Source organism: Acinonyx jubatus, chromosome A3 (assembly GCF_027475565.1).
Source record: "Acinonyx jubatus isolate Ajub_Pintada_27869175 chromosome A3, VMU_Ajub_asm_v1.0, whole genome shotgun sequence".
In the NCBI taxonomy this organism is placed as follows: Eukaryota; Metazoa; Chordata; class Mammalia; order Carnivora; family Felidae; genus Acinonyx; species Acinonyx jubatus.
In genome coordinates this window covers 85,358,715-85,378,034 of record NC_069388.1, presented here as the reverse complement: position 1 = coordinate 85,378,034, position 19,320 = coordinate 85,358,715, and the positions used below count along the sequence as shown (strand labels likewise).

The 19,320-nt window shown below is 43.5% G+C and overlaps 1 non-coding gene across 8 annotated transcripts in view; it reads left to right on the top strand.

The window, feature by feature from the left end:
- Positions 1-19,320, top strand: part of LOC106967762 (aspartic peptidase retroviral like 1) — a 121,873-nt gene that overhangs the window by 47,287 nt on the left and 55,266 nt on the right. For 2 of the 8 annotated variants that reach the window (XR_008289380.1, XR_008289377.1), the window contains 2 exons: positions 7,866-7,984; positions 14,680-15,127. The exons of 1 other annotated variant lie outside the window; for it this stretch is intronic. This is a non-coding gene — a transcript (aspartic peptidase retroviral like 1). Of the gene's footprint in view, positions 1-7,865; positions 7,985-14,679; positions 15,128-17,066; positions 18,182-19,320 lie in introns of those variants that run through there. 5 more of the 8 variants (XR_008289381.1, XR_008289382.1, XR_008289383.1 and 2 more) reach the window with 4 other exon arrangements.

Sequence of the window (19,320 nt, the reverse complement as noted above, 5' to 3'; positions counted from 1 at the left end):
CCTTCCATAATAACATTACCAGTGTCAGTAGACCCCAGTATGGGTGTATGGGAATTGTTTCTGACATGTAACATAGGTTTTTCTGTGAGCTGGAGAGTTTACATAGAGTGGTTTAATAGAAACCTATTTAAAACCAAAACTGACTCCAGCCAGTTCTGTTCTGAAGGTGGGCCAATTCATATTCATAGGGGAAAAAAGTCATTCCATTCTCTTCACCAGTACAGAATGGTGGTGGTGAGAGAGTGAAGTTCAAATTTTCTTTTTGTTCCTCAGTGCTGGTCAGGAGTGGAACCTGGAGTGGATGGTTCCCAGTGGGGCTGACTCCAGGTATGGGTCATTGGATGTCAGAGGAAGGGGGATAGAGAGCTAAGTCTCTTTGAATAATATAAGGGGAATTTAGTTTCCTGAGGGAAGGGAAGACCCCCCCCTAAATATAGGCAATGTTTGGAGAAGGTAAAGGAGCCAAGAAGCATGATAACAATAAACACCTCTGTCTCTTCATAAATTTAGGAAAGTCTGATGAACACACAGTGTTTTAAGTCTGTCTGTGTATGCATATTTTTTTCTTTTCAATAAAGCATGGAAGAAGGGAGCTGAGTCCCACCTCTGGGGGGACAGCTCAGAGCAGAAGAAAGAGATCAGCCTCAGGAAGTGTGATGTGAGTGAGATAAAAAAATCCAGCAGGAGCTGGAGTCATAGCCAAAAAGGACTCCAACAGGAGCTGGAATCATAGCCAAAAGCATTAGCTGCTGGGAATTCACAGAAATTGTGGGAGGGTCACTGGATGGGGGGATCCAGGCTGATTTTAAAACATGCCTGGGGATGCTGGTGGCTTAGTTGGTTAAGGATCTGACTCTTGATTTCGGCTCAGGTCACAATCTCACGGTTCATGAGATTAAGACCCACGTCGGGCTCTGTGGTGATGGTGTGGAGCCTGCTTGGGATTCTCTGTCTCCCTTTTTCTGCCCCTCCCACGCTTGTGTGCTCTCTCTCTCAAAATAAGTAAATATTAAAAAAAAATAAAACATGCTCACAAAGTGGTTGCAGCTGACATCTGATTGCTGCTGTAGTACTTGCTGTACAACTCATAGAATGTTTAGTCTTGATCCTCCCCCAAGATCCTTCTTATGGAGATCTATTTGTTAGATAGTTCAGGAACTACCCTGATATTCCTCTTTCTGCTCAATGGAAGCCATTTTCAGTTCAGACTCCAAAAGGGGAGGAGAACTTCCCAACAAAGGACTTGTTATTCCCTTTCTTCCTCATAATTTACATAGACCCTGCGATGCTGGTCAAAGGGCTAGAGAGCTGCAGCTTCGCTGGCCACAGCGGCACTGAGTAGGGCACTTCATTTGGGAATTGAAGGGAGTCAGAAAAGTCTTCCACAAAGTATTGGGACTTAGAGACTGCCCTGAGTAAGTATTTAAGCATCTGTTAAGACTCCAGTAAGTGCCCTAGAGCAAGAAGCCAAGTTCTCTGAACAGCTGGATAGGACCATGGCAAATCCAGCCACTGTCACACTAAATGAGGACTCATGTTCATGTCTTAGGGAGGAAGACCCAGTTGATGGAAGAACTTACAGTATAGTTTTAAAATCCACTCTTATTCCAAACTTTGAGGACGATAGTGCTTAGTGGACTTTGACTGCTCAGCATGATTTCTCTCTTCTTAGGTTAGAACATACTGATTTTCCTTTGGGGGACCATGTCCTTTTCCATTCTCAGACTGGGTTTTGGTGGAGTCGAGTCCATCCCTTGGTTCCAGAGGGAGGACACATGACTATGCCAATCAGAGAACAGCAGGTGGTATGGGCATGATCTCAAATTCAGGCCAGTTACGATTCTGGACTTTTGTTGGAACCATTAAGTGAATTCTCTCTCTCTCTTTTTTTTTTTTCCAATTGGGTTGCCAAGCCTGTAGAATGTGAATAACTCTGAGGTTCCTAAGTGGTCATCTTGCCACCCCAAGGGGAATGCTGAAGCCAACACAGATGAGAGCTGAGTTATGAGATGGAGATGGAGCCTGAAAGGCTTCTTTTGAGTACCAGGATCTAACCGTACTCTATGTTAGTCTCACTCTGGACATTTCATTTATATGGATCCAGGCTCTCCTGTTTTATTTTTGAAAGTGTGATTTGGATTTTTGTCACCTGCAGCCAGTAGAGTCTTAATTCATATTATGAATTGTATATAGCTGCCATTACAAAGTATGATTTGGCCTTTCTCATCAGACCCTTTTAAAGTGCTAACTTATGGGGCGCCTGGGTGGCTCAGTCGGTTAAGCATCCGACTTCGGCTCAGGTCACGATCTCGCGGTTCGTGGGTTCGAGCCCCACATCGGGCTCTGTGCTGACAGCTTGGAGCCTGGACCCTGCTTCTGATTCTGTCTCTTCCCTCTCTCTCTGCCCCTCCCCTGCTCATGCTGTCTCTCTCTGTCTCTCATAAATAAATCAATGTAAAAAAAAATTTTTTTAAAAAGTGCTAACTTGTAAGTTTGTTATAGGAATCAAATGAGACCATGCATATGAAGAAGAACTTAGCATTAGATCACTTAGCAAAGTGATCATGAGATTGAGCTCCACATTGGGCTCCACACTGAACATGGAGCCTGCTTGGGATTCTCTCTCTCCCTCTCTCTCTCTCTGCCCCTCCCCCACTTGTGCGCATGTGCACGCTCTCTCAAAATAATAAACATTTTGAAAAATAAATAACTTAGCATTATCTTTTGTACATAGGAAAAAAAACCCAGTAAATACTGACTACAGGAAGCAAGGAAGGAGGGAGTGGAGGGGGAAGGGAAGGAAGATCAGGTGCTGAATTAAAAGGACCCTGAGGTCCCTAAGGTAATCTTTTAGGAACCCTCAAGCCCTATCAGGCCCCCCTGTTCTAAATGCCCCTAGTACTCTATACTTTACCCTCATAAGCCTTTGTCATGGTTTGTAATGATATGTTTATGTAATATTTTGATTAATGCCTATCTCTCTCACTGAACTGGCAGGTTTTTGTTTTTTTTTTTAAGTTTATTTTTAGAGAGAGAGAGAAAGAGCACATGTGCGTCCGGGGGTGGGGGCGAGGGGGGTGTGTGCAGAGAAAGAAGGAGAGAGAGAATCCCAAGCTGGCTTCATGTCAGTGCAGAGCCTGACACAGGGCTCAAACTCATGACCCTGAGATCATGACCTGAGCTGAAATCAAGGGTCAGACTCTTAACCAACTGAGCCACGCAGGTGCCCCTGAATTGGCAGTTCTATGAGGGCAGTGATTTTGCTCACTGTTATGTCCACAGCAACTAGTCCAAGTGTGTGGCATTCAGCAAACATTTTTTGAAGGAATTGTCACTTGTAAGTACCTAAATTGGACTGACCTTGATTTTTGGGGTTGGGATTGTGGCAGAATTGCCAAAATCAGGGAAAGCTATCCGTGTCCCCTTTGTATCTTTTGCAATAGCCATACCCATAACACACATAGACAATTTTATCTTTTTTTTTTAAGTTTATTTATTTTGAGAGAGAGTATGAGAGTGTGAGTGGGGGAGGGGCAGAGAGAGAGGGAGGAGAGAAATCCCAAGCAGGCCCCAAGCTGACAGCACAGAGCCTGATGTGGGGCTCGAACCCATGAACTGTGAGATATGATCTTAGCAGAAACCAAGAGTCAGACATTTAACCGACTGAGCCACCCAGGTGCCCCTAGACAGTTTTGTCTTAATGAGATAATTTTGATATGGCTGACAGTGGAGAACCCTATGTGGGGTTCGAATTCAGAACCATGAGATCATGACCTGAGCCAAAGTTGGAGGCTTAACTGACCAAGCCACCCAGGTGCCCCACATTTTGATTACTTTTAGCTCAGAAAAATCCTTAAGCCAGAGACATATTTTGGGGCGGCAAAATCTTCTTCCCTTCCAACCCTTTACCAAGTCTCTAGTTATTATACTTTTATTGGTTCATTTTATTGAATAATTAAATAGTATAGGGGTTGGCCTAATGTGTGGAAAGCAGAGGAATGGGTCAGGTCTCAGTGGTTAACAAGCAGTCTTCCTTGCTCCTTTGTCATTAAAAACTCATATATTTAACTGGGATAGTCCACCCTCACTCAGGGGCTGGATGTTGGAGGCTGTAGAAGGAAGTTAATGAGGGATGTCCACTGCTGGAGACTCTCTAGGAAGAAACAAAAGCAGTTAAATGGAGTCCTGGGGAGGGCAGATAACCTAAAGCTCACTCCATCAGCCCTGGTGTCTGGGCTGGTAGGAGCTCCAGGATCCACCCCCCCTCCGCCCCCCCACCCCCCCCCCCCAAAAAAAGCAGCCTCCCTCTAGCTAAGGTTGTGGCTCATCCCTTCCCCCAGCCTGCTTTTCCTGGGGTGGGAAGAGTGTTTCCCAGGGCCCATGTGACTTCCACTGGCAGTGACGATTACAGACAGTTTACCAGTCAGTAAAACTGCCAGAGGCTTTTGTGCTGTAATAATCCTTTTCCTGTTTTAAAACTCTGGGGATTTTCTACTCTTGCCAGTAGTTTTTCAAGTCAGCAATTACGTTGTGGATTATGTAATGGCTAGGTATTAAAAATAGAAAAGACCAGCGTTTGCATCTATTTTAACCAAATCAAAACAGAGCAGAGGGAGGGGAAAGGAGGAGAGGGAGAGACCAGAGGAGGAGGGAAAAAGAGATTACGTGACAAGAAGCAGTGAGATCTCATCATGTGACTAGGCAATCCAGCCTACAATTTTGCTCTTTTCCTGCCATTCTTGGCCCAAGGGGCTGCACTCCCTTCCTCAGACTCCTCCAGGGAGGAGACTTTGCAGAGAATTATAATATTCCTCAGCTCAGCCTTGAGTGTCTGCCTGCCTCTGACAGGCAAAATGACCCAGGGGGGAAGTAACTGGTTTTGATGTAATTAAAAACTGTATTTGTTATGAAAACATGCTTTTATTATAGATACTCCCGACCCTCTGACTTCCCCACCCTCACTCCTCTTCCCACTGGATTGCCACCTCTAAACCCCTCATCTAGGAATTCCAGGGCTATCATTGATTTGTTTTTATGTGACTTCTCACTAATCTTCCATCCCCACTCCAAGTTAAGAGATCTCTGTGTTTCTCTGGAGACTTATTGAGTAACTTTAAGGGCCCTCTAATGGTGAAATATTAGGTGCCAGGTGGGTCTGGAGAAGGAGGGATATTTTTGGAAGGGGGACTTACTCTAAGGGCCTGACAGATCACACCAAAATATACCAGGCTTCCTACTGTGTCACCTCCAAAGTCCCTACCTCATACTGGATAGAGAGGCAGCTGCAGAGGGAGGTCTGGAGTTACTCACTTCTAGCCCTTGGACCCACATAGAGCCCATGCTGAGAGCACCCTACTTAGTAGGTCTCAGGTGGCAGGGAGTGCGGGGTACTTTGAAGAAGCACCTTGATGTTGGTGAATATTGAACTCAGATAGGTTTGGTGGAATTAGGGAGAGAGACCTGAAAGTCTAGATTGACAATAGAATCAGTTGCAGGCAATGTTAGAAAGTTGTGTCCTGATTGTTACTTCCATCACACTTCTTTCTCAGAATCTTCATCTGATCTGGGGTGGAAGAGTGCCAACAGCTCAGAGTAACACTGGTCCCAGCTTCACCCAGCACTGCCCCAAGTAGTGGAAGTACAGTGAAAGGAAGAGCACTCTAATTTGGGGATTTTAGGCATCATTTTACTAAATAGGTGGAGGGTTTGGGGACCTTCCTTAGGGCCTTTCAAATCATAATACCAATCTGGACTAGGAAGTGCTCATGTTGTGGCACTTATTTTCCTTATTCCTGTAGGTTTTTAGTTCTCTGTTGTTGGGTTCCTATCAACATTCTCACCAGAGGCTGACTTTGGTAAGGACCACTGAACATCTGGTATGGTCCAGCTTTTAAATTGTTCCAACTCACTGTGTCTGTTAATGCACTTGAACATGCGCGGTCAAGTGTCCTGCCCTTGGGTGTGGTCAGTGTCACTACAGCATCAGTTTTCTGTTATCTGGACCGGCTGGCTACTCAAGACCCAGGTAGTCAGCAGAAGTTGTAGGTCTCAGTGAGTATCTGTCCTCCACATCCTATCCCACCCCTGAGGCTTTGAGCAATGTTTAAGAGTCCATTGAAGTACCTGCCCTAGGGGCTGCTAGGGGCTAGGGTCAATCCAAGACTAAATCATTGCAAAGTTCACCAAGGAACCTTTTCTAGCTAAACTAAATTCTCTGTTGTGGCCTCCTTCCCACTCCTACTCGCCATGACCTCACAACTTGACCACAGCAATGTTGTATATATTGGTCATCTCCATTCTGAAGGAGGTCATCTTTTCTATCATTAAAATATTTAATGGATTTCCACTGCCAATGTGAGGGCATGCATGTGCTCATGCACATGCGCGTGTGCGCGCACACATACACACACACACACAGTAGTGGTGGTGCTTCTAGAGTCTGTTGCTTAAGATAGTGCTAGTGGTCACAAGCTGCTATAGACAGAGTAACACATTTTTATTTTATTTTTTTAATGTTCATTTATTTAGAGACAGTGTGTGTGGAGGAGGGGCAAAGAGAGAGGGAGAGAGAGAATCCCAAGCAGGCTCCATGCTGACAGTGCAGAGCCCAACACGAAGCTTGATCCCACAAATTGTGAGATCATGACCTGAACTCAGAGTTGGACGCTTAACCAACTGATCAACCCAGGTGCCCTGACAGAGTAACACATTTAAATAGATTTAACTTTTATTCATCCAACTGACAAATTAGAGACACAGTAGTGCTTATATGTTTCAGACATTCATTTGAGCTACAGACAGTATAAGATATAAATGATAGATCTCTTGCATTAACTTCAATACCAGGGCTCAGAGCTAGACAACTACTTCTCTTTACTGCACATACCATCACACTCCTTGGATACCTTCTCTATCCCATTCTGACATCAGACTCAGAAATGAGTTTGGGGAATGGGTGAAGACAGGCTGAGGGTTAGGCTTCAGGCCTCCACATATTTGCTGCAACTCCTGTGGCCAGAAGTACCAGGTGATGGGCATAGGTAGAGGACTGGATGTGGGGAGAGGTGGTACAGAACCTGACAGGACTCCAACCACACCTGAAGCTACTCTGTCTTCCAACAGAAGATGGGGGAGAGGAGGTTGGGAGAGGGAAGAAGAAGAGAAGGAGAAAGGAAGGAGTGAGGAGGGGAGGGAAGGAGGAAGCAGGTAAGGAAGAGGGGATTGTAGGCTGACAGGGCAGGCAAAATCTCATGTTTGAGGTGCTGAGTCTTGTGGAAGCAAGCAGGGGATGTCTTGGCAGCGTGGTATAACCTGGTAATCTGACTTCAGGCCAACCAGGGATGTCAAACAAGAGTAAGTGCCAGCACCTTCTCTGTATTCTCAGCACCCTCTTTCCTTCCATCCAGATAGGCCTAGATTCCAAAGACCCATCTTTTGTGTCACAAAAGGCAACCTAAGAAGGAACTCACTAGCACTTACTTCCCTGAGGGGTTTGCATTTAAGAGGAGACCCCAGGATATTACTGCTACTACTACTACTATATAAATCTTAGTAAAGCTATCACTTCCTCCTCTAGTCAAGTAATTTGGTAATTTAAAATTTTTCTTAAAAAAAAATTATTAGCATAAAATTTTCCTAGTCTTGTTTTCCTATATTGTACTCTATCTTCCCTTTTTCATTCCTAATATTGCATATTTAATGCTTCATGCTTTTTTCATGATAATTTTGTTAGAGGTCTATTTTGTAAGAACCGACTTTTGCATTATGTCTGTTGTTTCTTTGTCTTCTATTTCATTAATTTTACTTTTAATCATTCTTTAAAATTTATTTTTAAAAATTTGTTAATGTGTATTTATTTTTGATAGAGAGAGACAGAGTGTGAGCAGGGGAGGAGCCAAGAGAGAGGGAGACACAGAATCTGAAGCAGGCTCCAGGCTTTGAGCTGTCAGCACAGGGCCTGACGTGGGGCTCAAATGCACAAACGGTGAGATCATGACCTGAGCTGAAGTCAGATGCTTAACTGACTGAGCCACCTAGGTGCCCCAACTTTTAATCATTTTAAAACTGATTTTGCAATAGAAAAGTAATAGAGTCACTTTTTCTCACAAATTATTATAAAAAAACCAGTTACCCATAAGAATGAACAGAGGATAAAAAAGAAACCTATGTGGCTTATAAACTAAAGAGAAGACCTTAGTTGCAAGTAAAATAATGCATCTTTAATGATTGATGGACCTCTAGGCTTGAGTGGGGAAGAGAGGCATCATGTTCAGATACTGAACATGAAGGAGATGACACCTGAACTCCCATTGAGCCCTCCGCCCCTAGTCTTTCTTCTCCTACAGGTGGCAGTAGGAAGGGTTTTTGGAGGAACCCAGCCTAGCCTGGCAGGGCTATTTAACAGGACCTGGCCCTTAAAGGAACATTATTTTGAAGGGAAGGAAAGGGTCTTATTGTCTGTTTAGTTCACAGTTTAGTTCCTCAGCTAAGTTTCGTTTTTGTTTTTTGTTTTTTTTTAGTTTTTATAATTCTGTATTTTGTGGAGAAATGCATGGGAGGGGTGGGTGTACTAGAAATAAGATCCAAGAACTGGGAGGCAGGAAAGGGTGGTCTGTATCAGCATTCTCAAATGTTTTGGTCTCGGGACCCTTTTACACTCTTAAAAATTAATGAAGACTTCAGATGCCTTTATTTTTGTGTTCTGTAGCTATAGATATTTACCATAATACAAATATGGAAACATACATTAGAAACAGGCTTTAGAAGTACTTATTAATTATATAAAAATAACAGTAATAAATCCTTTATATATTAAAACACACACACACATATATATATTATATATATATATGTATGTTTTTTAATGTTTATTTATTTTTGAGAGAGAGACAAAGCATGAGTGGGGAGGGGTAGATAGAGAGAGGGAGACACAGAATCCAAAGCAGACTCCAGGCTCTGAGCTGTCAGCACAGAGCCCAACACAGGGCTCAAACCCACAAGTCATGAGATCAGGGCTTGAACCCACAAGCCAGAGATCATGACCTGAGCTGAAGTCAGATGCTTAACCAACTGAGCCACCCAGGTGCCCCAACATACCTTTTATAAAAATATATCGTCTAAAATAAAAAAATTCAGTAGCACCTGGCTGGCTCAGTCTGAGGAGCATGCAACTTTTGATCTTGAGGTCATGAGTTTGAGCCCCACTTTGGGTGTAGAGATTACTTAAATAAATAAAACTTAAAAAAAAAAAACTTTAAACTCAGTGAGTCATTATTTTACAGTTTTGGAAATGTCTTTAATGACTGGCTTAAAAGAAGACAGTTGGATTCTCATATCTGCTTCTTTACCAGTCTTTTACGATGCATTGCTAAAAACCTGCTTCATACAGATTTGTAGTTGGTATTTTTTTTTTAAATTTTTTAATGTTTATTTTTTTTGAGGGAGAGAGAGACAGACCATGAGCAGGGGAGGGGCAGAAAGACACACACACACACACACACACACACACACACACACACACACAGAGGGAACCCGAGGCAGGCTCCAGGCTCCAACACGGGGCTCAAACTCATGAACCATGAGATCATGACCTGAGCCAAAGTTGGACGCCTAACCAACTGAGCCACCCAGGCACCCCTGTAGTTGGTATTTTTTATAGACTTTTCAGATAATTGTGGATATCTTCTTTGATATTTCACCAAAATAGGACTAATGGCAGTTTCTGAAAGGTTAATCACCATGTGAGATCTGAAAGTATATCAGTGAACTTCTCATCCTCAGCTATATTCAACTCCATTGATCTGTCTTGTAGTTTGAATGGATCTTTTGTTCATTCTTTGTGACATCATGCATTAGTCATTTGGAAAATAATGGATCAGTGATTTATGCAGATCTTCCAAATGTAGACACATTTCAATCCATAGTATTACATTCATTAATATTACCACTTATTTCCTCAGCAAAGTCTTTAAGTACCAGGAAGCTGTGAAGCTCATGGTGTGGGGACAAGTTTTCTATAATTCTGATTTTCACTGGTCAGCTCAGATTTTATCATTGGCCAAAAAATACTATCAGTTTTCCTTGACATGATAAGCTCACTTCATTCATTTTTGAGAAAATGTCTGCAGATACCCAAGTCTGAGTAATCAGTTTGTCAGTGCTCTTTCCTTTTTTCTTTTTGTCGCTTTTCTAATAAAATGATGTTTCATGAAAAAAGCAGGTGGTTCACTTCTCAATGCAAACAATCACATACATGTATGTAGTACTTTGGTATGTCCTGATATGTAACAGAAGTGCTTTATGCATAGACCATTAACAAGATGTACTCGGGAATCATGGTTTTTTTTCTTTTTTTAAGATTTTTTTTAAGTAATCTCTACACCCAATGTGGGGCTTGAACTCACAACCCTGAAATCAAGAGTCACAGTCTCCACTGACTGAGCCAGCCAGGTGTCCCAAGGGTCATGTTTTTAAAAAATCAGTAATTATTATTCTATCACGGGCATTCTTATGTGAAGCTAGCCTTTTTGTTAACCAGAGTGCCTGCGGTGAAGAATATAACTTCACTGGTTTGTGTTAGGTCCCCAGCAGTTTTACCCACTTTTGCTTTTGCATTATCAGTTCAAATGTCAACAAACTGAATACTGCAAAAAAGTATTGGTATTCTTATAAAAATGTTCTTTACCTCTTGGACCACACTGAAAGGGTCTTTGGGACCCCCCCCCCCCTCCCCGGACTCCAGGGATCATAATTGAGAGCCACTGATATATGTGACTATGGGCAATAATAGCTTGTGGCTTTGAACACCTCAGTGTCCCTGGACCTCAGTTTTCTCAACTGTTAAGGGAGACCAGAGCTGGGGCTGGCTCTAAGTTTCTACACACTGTTGGACCCTGTTTACTAGTCCTTAAAGTCACTTCTCCCCTGTGATACTGCTTTCTTTTCTCCCTCCCTCTCTCATGTCTCCTTTTCCCTCCATAGCTCCCCTGAGCCTACCTCTTATAGGTGGGGATCCTCCTTGTTGTTTCCCCTTCTCTGTTGCTCCCTGGGGTATCTTGTCCCCTCCTTGATCTTTAATCAGCCGTAGGCTGACAGCTCCCAAATCTCTATCTTTAGTTCTGATGTCTATCCTGGGCTCCAGTGCTATGATTCCAGCTGCCCCTGGGACCCCTCCACCTGTGTGCCCTACAGGCATGTCAAAGTCAACATGTTTAAACTGTGATTTCATCATCTTCCTCAACACATTGCCTCTTCTTCCAGAATAGCCACTGTTGGTTAATCTGGCATCTACCCACTGCTTAAATCAGAAGCCCAGGAGCCCTCTTCTCCTTATCTGATCCCCTCACTTCCCTCATCTAGTCACTCAAGCCTACCAGTGCTGCCTCGTAAATATTTTCTCAATCTCTCTCTGCACTCCAGTTCTACCACCACCGCCTGAGGTCAGGCCCTCATCACTCCTTAACTAAACTACTGCAAAAACCTTCTCCCTGGTCCCCTTGTCTCCCCTTTCCAACCTGTAATCTGCAGCCCTGGCTGGAAACCACAGGATTATTTTCTCATAGGCTTTTTTTTCTTTCTTTTTCCCTATTAAGTAAATACATATGGAATACTTATGCCAAGCATTGTGTGGGGTGCTGGGGATACAATGTAGAACTCAATAGACATAGTTCTTTGTTTCCAGCCCTCACAGTGTATGAGGGGAGAGAAAAACGTACAGGGCATAGGTAATCAAGACACAGTGTGATGGAAAGGGAAAGAGGAGGTGCTTGGGAACCTCTAAAAGCCTGAGCTGAGGGCTGCCTGAGTCTAAGAGGTGGTCAGGGAACACTTAACTGGAGGAAGCAGCCCTCTGAGACCAGGGGGAGTTAGCTAGGAGTGGTGGGAGCATAGCGGTGAAAAGCTTTCTTGCTAATTTGTTCATCTAATTTCCCTACATAAAGCCCTCTTCTGAGTTTCACTGTTGCCAGCAGGATAAAGTCCAAATTCCTTACCAAGGAACATAATCTGTGGCCTCATTGACCACTCCCCTGTATTTAGTCTGAGCTGCTTTCAGTTAGTTCCCCCAAACTCTGGCTAGCTCCCTTCCAGGCCTTTGCACACACAGTTCCTCATGCCCTCCACCCTTTCCACCCACTCTGAATTACCAATGTCAGTTGACTTAGGAGACCTTCCCTGACCCCCCCCCCCCCATGTAGACTTTGTGGCTCCCTCTTCTGTGCTCCCCGCCTGTGCACGCACCTGAACACCTGTGCACTCATTACATCATTATAGCTCGTCTACGTGTATCTCTGACTCTTACCCCTACCTCCCTGCCAGTGTAGAATTCCAGGTCTTGCCTACTTCCCACACCCTCACCCTGAGAGCATTCTGGGCGTCCCCAGGGTGTATGTCTCCCATGTGCTGGTGGATAAGGTTAGACAGCTACACCCTCCCACTCCCAGCTATCTTTTCCCCTCCTCCAGCTCTGCAACCTCCCTTTGCCCCTGCCACACCCTATGGAGCTATCAGTTCTGCTGGACATTGCCACACCCATCAGACACTCGACGCCTGCTGGGAGCCACTGACACTCCTCTTGGCATGAGGTCAGCTGGCTCTACTGTAGGAGCAGGGCTGTGAGGCTGCTGGCACCCCCATTGCCTTACAGAGAGAGCCTTGAGGTTTGGTTCCACTGATACGTGCACATCACAACTACCACTTTAGCTCAGAATTATTTCCTCCTTTCCACTGAGCAAAGTTTTGGCTTTGGGTCAGCTTATTGTGCTTGTTGCCTTCTTCCCTTAGAAAGAGTTTTTTCCTAACATTAGTCTCTCAACTCTTCATGCAAATACACCCTCCAAGGTTCTGCCCATCAGTGGGCCAGATAGGTGTGAGCTGCATCAACCTCCAACTTCAGCCTGGAGGCAAAAGATATGCGTATTTATATATTTAAAATAGTAGATTATATAAGCAATACTCAGTAGAACTTCATCTTTAAAGCATAAAAAGCAGTTTAGAAATACATAAAATAAAAAGGTAAAGCTCTCCTTCTAGCCCTTCCCCTGTCTTGAAACTTAACTCTACTGGTTGACACTATTAATTCTTTGATGGGAATATTCAGACTTTTTGCTCTGCATTTACACATATGTGTGGCTGGCATAATATTTGAGAAATAAATCTCTTTCCTCCCTTTGGATTTTCCCCTTTCCCACTGTCACATTCTTGGAGCTCATTTCCTCCTGAGCTAGCTCCCCAGATTAGAAAATGGAATCAAGTTTCAGGTATCTCTGGCACTTGTATGCCAAAAGTTTACACACTGAGGAAAACTTCAGGGTTTGCTGAATAGCTCAGTGAAGAAACAGGATTCTCTTGGGGCGCCTGGGTGGCTCAGTTGGTTGGGCGTCCGACTTTGGCTCAGGTCTGATCTCACAGCTTGTGGGTTCAAGCCCCACATCAGGCTCTGTGCTGACAGCTCAGAGCCTGGAGCCTGCTTCAGATTCTGTGTCTCCCTCTCTCTCTGACCCTCCCCACTCATTCTCTGTCTCTCTCTTTCAAGAATAAATATGTAGAAAGAAAGAAAGAAAGAAAGAAAGAAAGAAAGAAAGAAAGAGGATTCTCTTACACAGACTCAATACCTTGGCAAGAGACAAGATGGAAGAAGGATTTCACCTGGAGTGGAAAGACCCCTAACTCTTTGTAGACTTCCCCTCCCCAGACTGGCTGGGGGGTGGGGGCAGGAGAGACAGGGGAGAAAGATCTTGTGGTGTCCAGAGTCCCACCTTGCCTTCTAGCAGATCACCTGGGCAGGCAGGAGTAAGAGCTCAGAGAGCCCCATGTGGTGGGGCCAAGTGCAAGATTCCTGGCTGCCCATGGGTGGCACAGAGTAGCGGAGGCTATTATATCTGGCCTCAGCCAGCCTCACAGCCACCTCCTCTGTCCCATGACTGGCACTTCTCAGTGTTCTGGAAAACTCAGACACACCTAGAATTAACTTTCCTGTTGGCACGATGGAAACATTGAGTTGAGTTATAGAAACTAAAGTTTGGTTTCCCGCATACTTGAATTTATTAATGAGATTCATTCCTGTGGCTTGTGCTATTCATATTCTACTTTTGAAAAAAAATTGCAGTATCTTAAAAATGTTTCCACATCAGTAGATATCTATCTATCTATCTATCTATCTATCTATCTATCTATCTATCTATCTATCATCTATCTATCTATCTATCAGAAAGAGAGAGAGATCACCTGCAAATAGCAGAGAGGGGCAGAGGGAGAGAGAGAAAGAATCTTAAGCCTTGACCCCATGACCCTGGGACCATGACCTGAGCAAATATCAAGGGTTGGACACTCCACTGACACACCCAGGCACCCCTATCTTGTTCCTTTTAAAAAACATTATTATTTTCGGGTTGCCTGGTGGCTCAGTCAGTTAAGCATCTGACTTTTGTTTTCGGCTCAGGTTTTGATCTCACATTTGTGAGATTGAGCCCTGGGTTAGGCTCTGCACTGACAGCGTGGAGCCTGCTTGGGATTCTCGCTCTCCCTCTCTACCCCTTCCTCATGTACGCACTTATTCTCTCTCTTTTTCTTTATCTCAAAATAAATAAACATTAAAAAATTAAACAATATTATTTAAACAAAATACATGCTTGTAGCTGGAAATTTTTTTTAATCTGTTTTTTACATTTATTTATTTTTAAGAGACAGAGTGAGACAGCGTGAGCAGGGGAGGGGCAGAGAAAGAAGGAGACACAGAATCTGAAGCAGCCTCCAGGCTCTGAACAAGTGGTCAGCACAGAGCCTGACATGGGCCTCGAACCCACGAGCCATGAGATCATGACCTGAGCCGAAGTCAGACGCTCCACCGACTGAGCCATTCAGGTGCCCCATCATAGTTGGAAATTTTAACAGTACCAAAGGAGAAAGCAAAAGTTCTCCAGTCCTCCATTCCCAATCCCGAGATATAATATTGCTAACAGCTTGATGGTGCTTCTAGAAATTTTCTATGTAGATAAAATGACATACATGTATTTCTGTATAGCTCTTTTTATATACAAATAATCCCAAACTGTATATACTTATCTGTAACATGTTCGATTCTTTATTTAGCAATTTGATCTTATTAAATGAATTCTATTATGTAACTAGATACAGTTCAACTTCATTTCTTTAAAAAAATTTTTTTTTACATTTATTTATTTTTGAGAGACAGAGAGAGACAGGGCACAAGTGGGGGAGGGGCAGAGAGAAAAGGAGACACAGAATCCGAAGCAGGCTCCAGGCCCTGAGCTGACAGCATAGAGCCCGATGCGGGGCTTGAACTCACAAACCATGAGATCATGACCTGAGCCGAAGTTGGATGCTTAACCGACTGAGCCACCCAGGCGCCCTCAACTTCATTTCTTTTAATGGTGCTTAGTATTTCATAGAATAGATGTGCCACATGCATTTAACTAGTTGACTGGCATAAATTTCCAAATTTTTAGCTATTACCAGCTAAGGACACAGTGAACACAATAATAACTAGCATTTGTTGACCACATTGTTCTTTGCATATAGTAGCTCATATAACCCTTGTAACAGTCCAGTGACATAGGTCCTGTTATTGCCCCTGCTTCAGATATGATGGAATTAAGTCACAAAGAGATCAATAACTTTCCCATAGTCACATATCTGCTAGGTGGTAGATCTGGGATTTGAACCCTGGGATTTGAACCCGGCAGTGAGGTCCCTGCAGAGATGCTGTGCATCTGTGCTAATGTAACCATAGAATACATTTGTAGCAACTCCTAGGTCAAAATAAATGCACGTTAAGCTTTAATAGTGCTAAATGGTCAGGAGGTTATTTTATCAAAGGAACAGTGTATTTCTTTTCATAACCAAGTGCAGAGCTCATTTGTTTCCTGAGAAGAGAGGGGCTGCAGAGGCTCCTATGCCCAGAGGCCTCACTAGGTTAGGGGAATTTTTTCTGCCATGGCCAAGGCTTTAGCTCTGAATCCTATCTGGCCTTCTCCCCTCTGGACTCAGCAGGGCTCCCTCTAATTAAGGCTATAGACACAGTCTGCCAAAGAAGTCAGCTCCTCGGCTCTTTTTCTCTCTGCACCCTCTTAGTCTCTCATGGGTGAGGTACCTCCCAAATAGAATGCTGCCTAGGCCCCAGTTTCCCATTCCATCTGCAAGGAGAGAAAATGGCAGCCACCTAGAGATCCGGAACTGACTGCTCTCTACTTCCCCACCTGCAGCTCCTGCATCAAACCACAAGGGGCTCCATTGTGGGACCTCTAGGCCTGGATCCACACCAGACTTGCTCAGAGTGTGAGACATAGTTTCTCCATGGCAGTGGCTTTTTTTTTTTTTTTTAAGTAAATTCTTTGCCTAGTGTGGGGCTTGAACTCATGACCCTGAGATCAGGAGTCGCACTTTCCACTGACTGAGCCAGCTGGGTGCCCGCATGACAGTGGCTTTTATAGGACTAGACCACTGGTTCTGAAATGGGGCAATTTCACCTCATTTGGAGAGCTGGGAGATATTGCTAAACATCCTGCAGTGCACAGGACAGCTGTTCACAACAAAGACTTATCCAGCCCAAAATGTTAATAGCGTTGAGGCTGAGAAACCATCAGGTACAGAAGGGCAGACAGTGCCGAGCATATGGCTGTCACCGTATGACTCCTCCTGCTTCTGTGAACAGTGGCAAACACTTACGTCTTGTTCACTTGTAGCTTGCCACTGTTCTAAGTGCTTTATATCCATTAACTCATTTAATCCTCACAACAAGTCTGTGAGGCAGGTTCCACTATTATCATCCCATTTTGCAGATGAGGAAACTGAGGCATGGAGCTGTAAAATACCTAGCCCAAGGTTTCCATGGTGGCAGTCTAGGCTTGGTCTCCATATGCCTCTTACACATGCTCATGGCAAGCACTCCATCCAGGACCTCTCTTTTTGCTCCTTCTAGAGCCTTGGGAGCACCAGAGATTGTTTAGATCTATACAGGGAGAGAGAGAGAAAAAAAAAGCAGTTGATGGCCTTTTCTCCCAGATCCTGACTCTTCCATGTCTGATGGCTTTTGTATTTTGTTTCTCCAGAGAGTTTGATCAAAGTGAGTACTGATCACAGAAATTGTGGACAACTGTGAAAGTTGACTTATTGAATATGCATGAAAAAATCCTGTGTCTTTCCTACAGCAGTCTCCCAGGGCTTTTTTGGTTTCTTGGCCTACAGGCTGGGCTGCTTGGGTAACAGATTTCCTTAGATATGAGAGCAAACTTAGTCACTTAGGAGGACAAGGAGGAGCTGGTGAATCAAGCTTGGGACACCAGGGACACTGGACTGTTCTGACTAGGCCCATAGTTTTGATGAAGGGGGTGCTTCTCCAATGAAGGCCTCCAGCAGCCAAGATGGGAAGTCGTAAATGGGGTGAAGGTGGCGGAAGAAGTGGGAAGGGATCTGTTGGATCAAAGCCAACTTCACACCAGAGGAAATACTTACTGGCTCATTAATTATAGGATGCCCATAGGATTGGCTTTGCCTCTGGGTGTGGGGGCAGCAGCCTATGCTTTAAACAAACAGTCCCATCACTCCACAATAATTAGCAGCAACAATAAGCAACTTCAACAGGACCAGATTGACAGGTGTCCCACAACATGCAGCCTCAAGCCTGGCCTGGAGCTGAGCTTGAATGTCACACCTGTGGAACCAACCAGTCCATGCTCTGGCAGTCCACAGGGGCATGGGCACAGAGGTGACGTGTCTTTCTTGGGCCATTTGCCAAGAACTTGCTGTGTATAGGCACTGTAAGACACCCATGGTGTCTCTTACCCATGGTCTAGAGAATTGAAGAGACAAGATAAAGTTTGAAAAGTTAAACAGGAACACAAGAAATACCATATGTGTCACATGTAAGGGATGTAGATGCTCAGAGTCAAGTGGGAATGCTGGATAGGAATTCCCCATACCAGGTGGATGGTAGAGAAGGAGGTCTATATCATACCACCGGGTTTCTTTTAAAAGTGGGAAATACGGGCACCTGGGTGGCTCAGTCGGTTGAGCGTCCGACTTCTGCTCAGGTTATGATCTTGCAGTCCATGAGTTCGAGCCTCGCATCGGGCTCTGTGCTGACAGCTCAGAGCCTGGAGCCTGTTTCAGATTCTGTGTCTTCCTCTCTTTCTAACCCTCCCCCATTCATGCTGTGTCTCTCTCTGTCTCAAAAATAAAAAAAGTTAGAAAATTAAAAAAAAAATAAAAGTGGGAAATACAAAGAACAAAGACGGAAATAAGAAATCATAGTAAAATACTAGACAAAGGTTTGTATTATTATTACTGTTTTAGTTACATGCCTGTAGATCTCTTTTGTGTGCATATATATGGATGTATAACCCTTACACATTTCATTACATAAATGGGTTCATATTGTACATACTGTTCTATGACTTGCTTTTTATACTTAACAATACGTTGTAAATGGTTTTCCTTGGCAGTAAACTTCTTATAGATCTGTAGTATTTCATTGTGTACCTACCAACATTTAACTAATCCCTTATTATTGCCCCTTAAGTTCCTAACAGCTGTGGCTTATACATAATAGTGACTTTGTGTACATCTTTAATTTTATCCTTAGGATATAGTCTTGAAGTAGAATTGCTAGATCAAAGAATATGCACATTTTCAAAGATTTTGATACATATTACCCAGTTGCCTTCCAGATGTATCAGCTTAGGCTCTTACCCCAGTCCTATGAGAGCATCTTTTTGACTACATCCTCTCCAATATTAGGCATTATTTTTTTAAATTGCAAATTTGATAAGCAAAAATAGTATTTCATTGTTGCTTCTTTATTTTGCTTTCTTTTTAAAAAATTATTTTATTACTTGGACTCTTTTTACAGGCCAATTAGTCATTGGTAATTCTCTTTGAAGAATTGATTATGTGCAGTTTTCTACTGGTATATTATTTTCTTTTTTTCATTTCATTTGTGCAATATTTTATTATTTAGTGTATGTTGTTTTTTTGTCTTTTTGATTTATGAGAGAACTTGATACATATTCAGGCTATTAACTCTTCTTCTTTCTTATATAACAAATACTTTATCCTAGATTGTCATTTGCCCTTTAGTTTTGTTCACTATTTAAGAATTCATAAATCTAAAATGTCCATGTAATCAAGGTAGTCTTTATAGGCTTTCCATACCATTGGGCTGGAGGTGGCAGCTGTGACTGGAAGCAGAGAGGCCCATGGGCAATCCTTGAGCTGGTAACAGGGGTGGCAGGATGAGGCCCTCAGTGGGGGTCAGTCTGGAGAAGATCAAGCTGGACAGATTCAAGACAGAATGGAGAGGTGGCC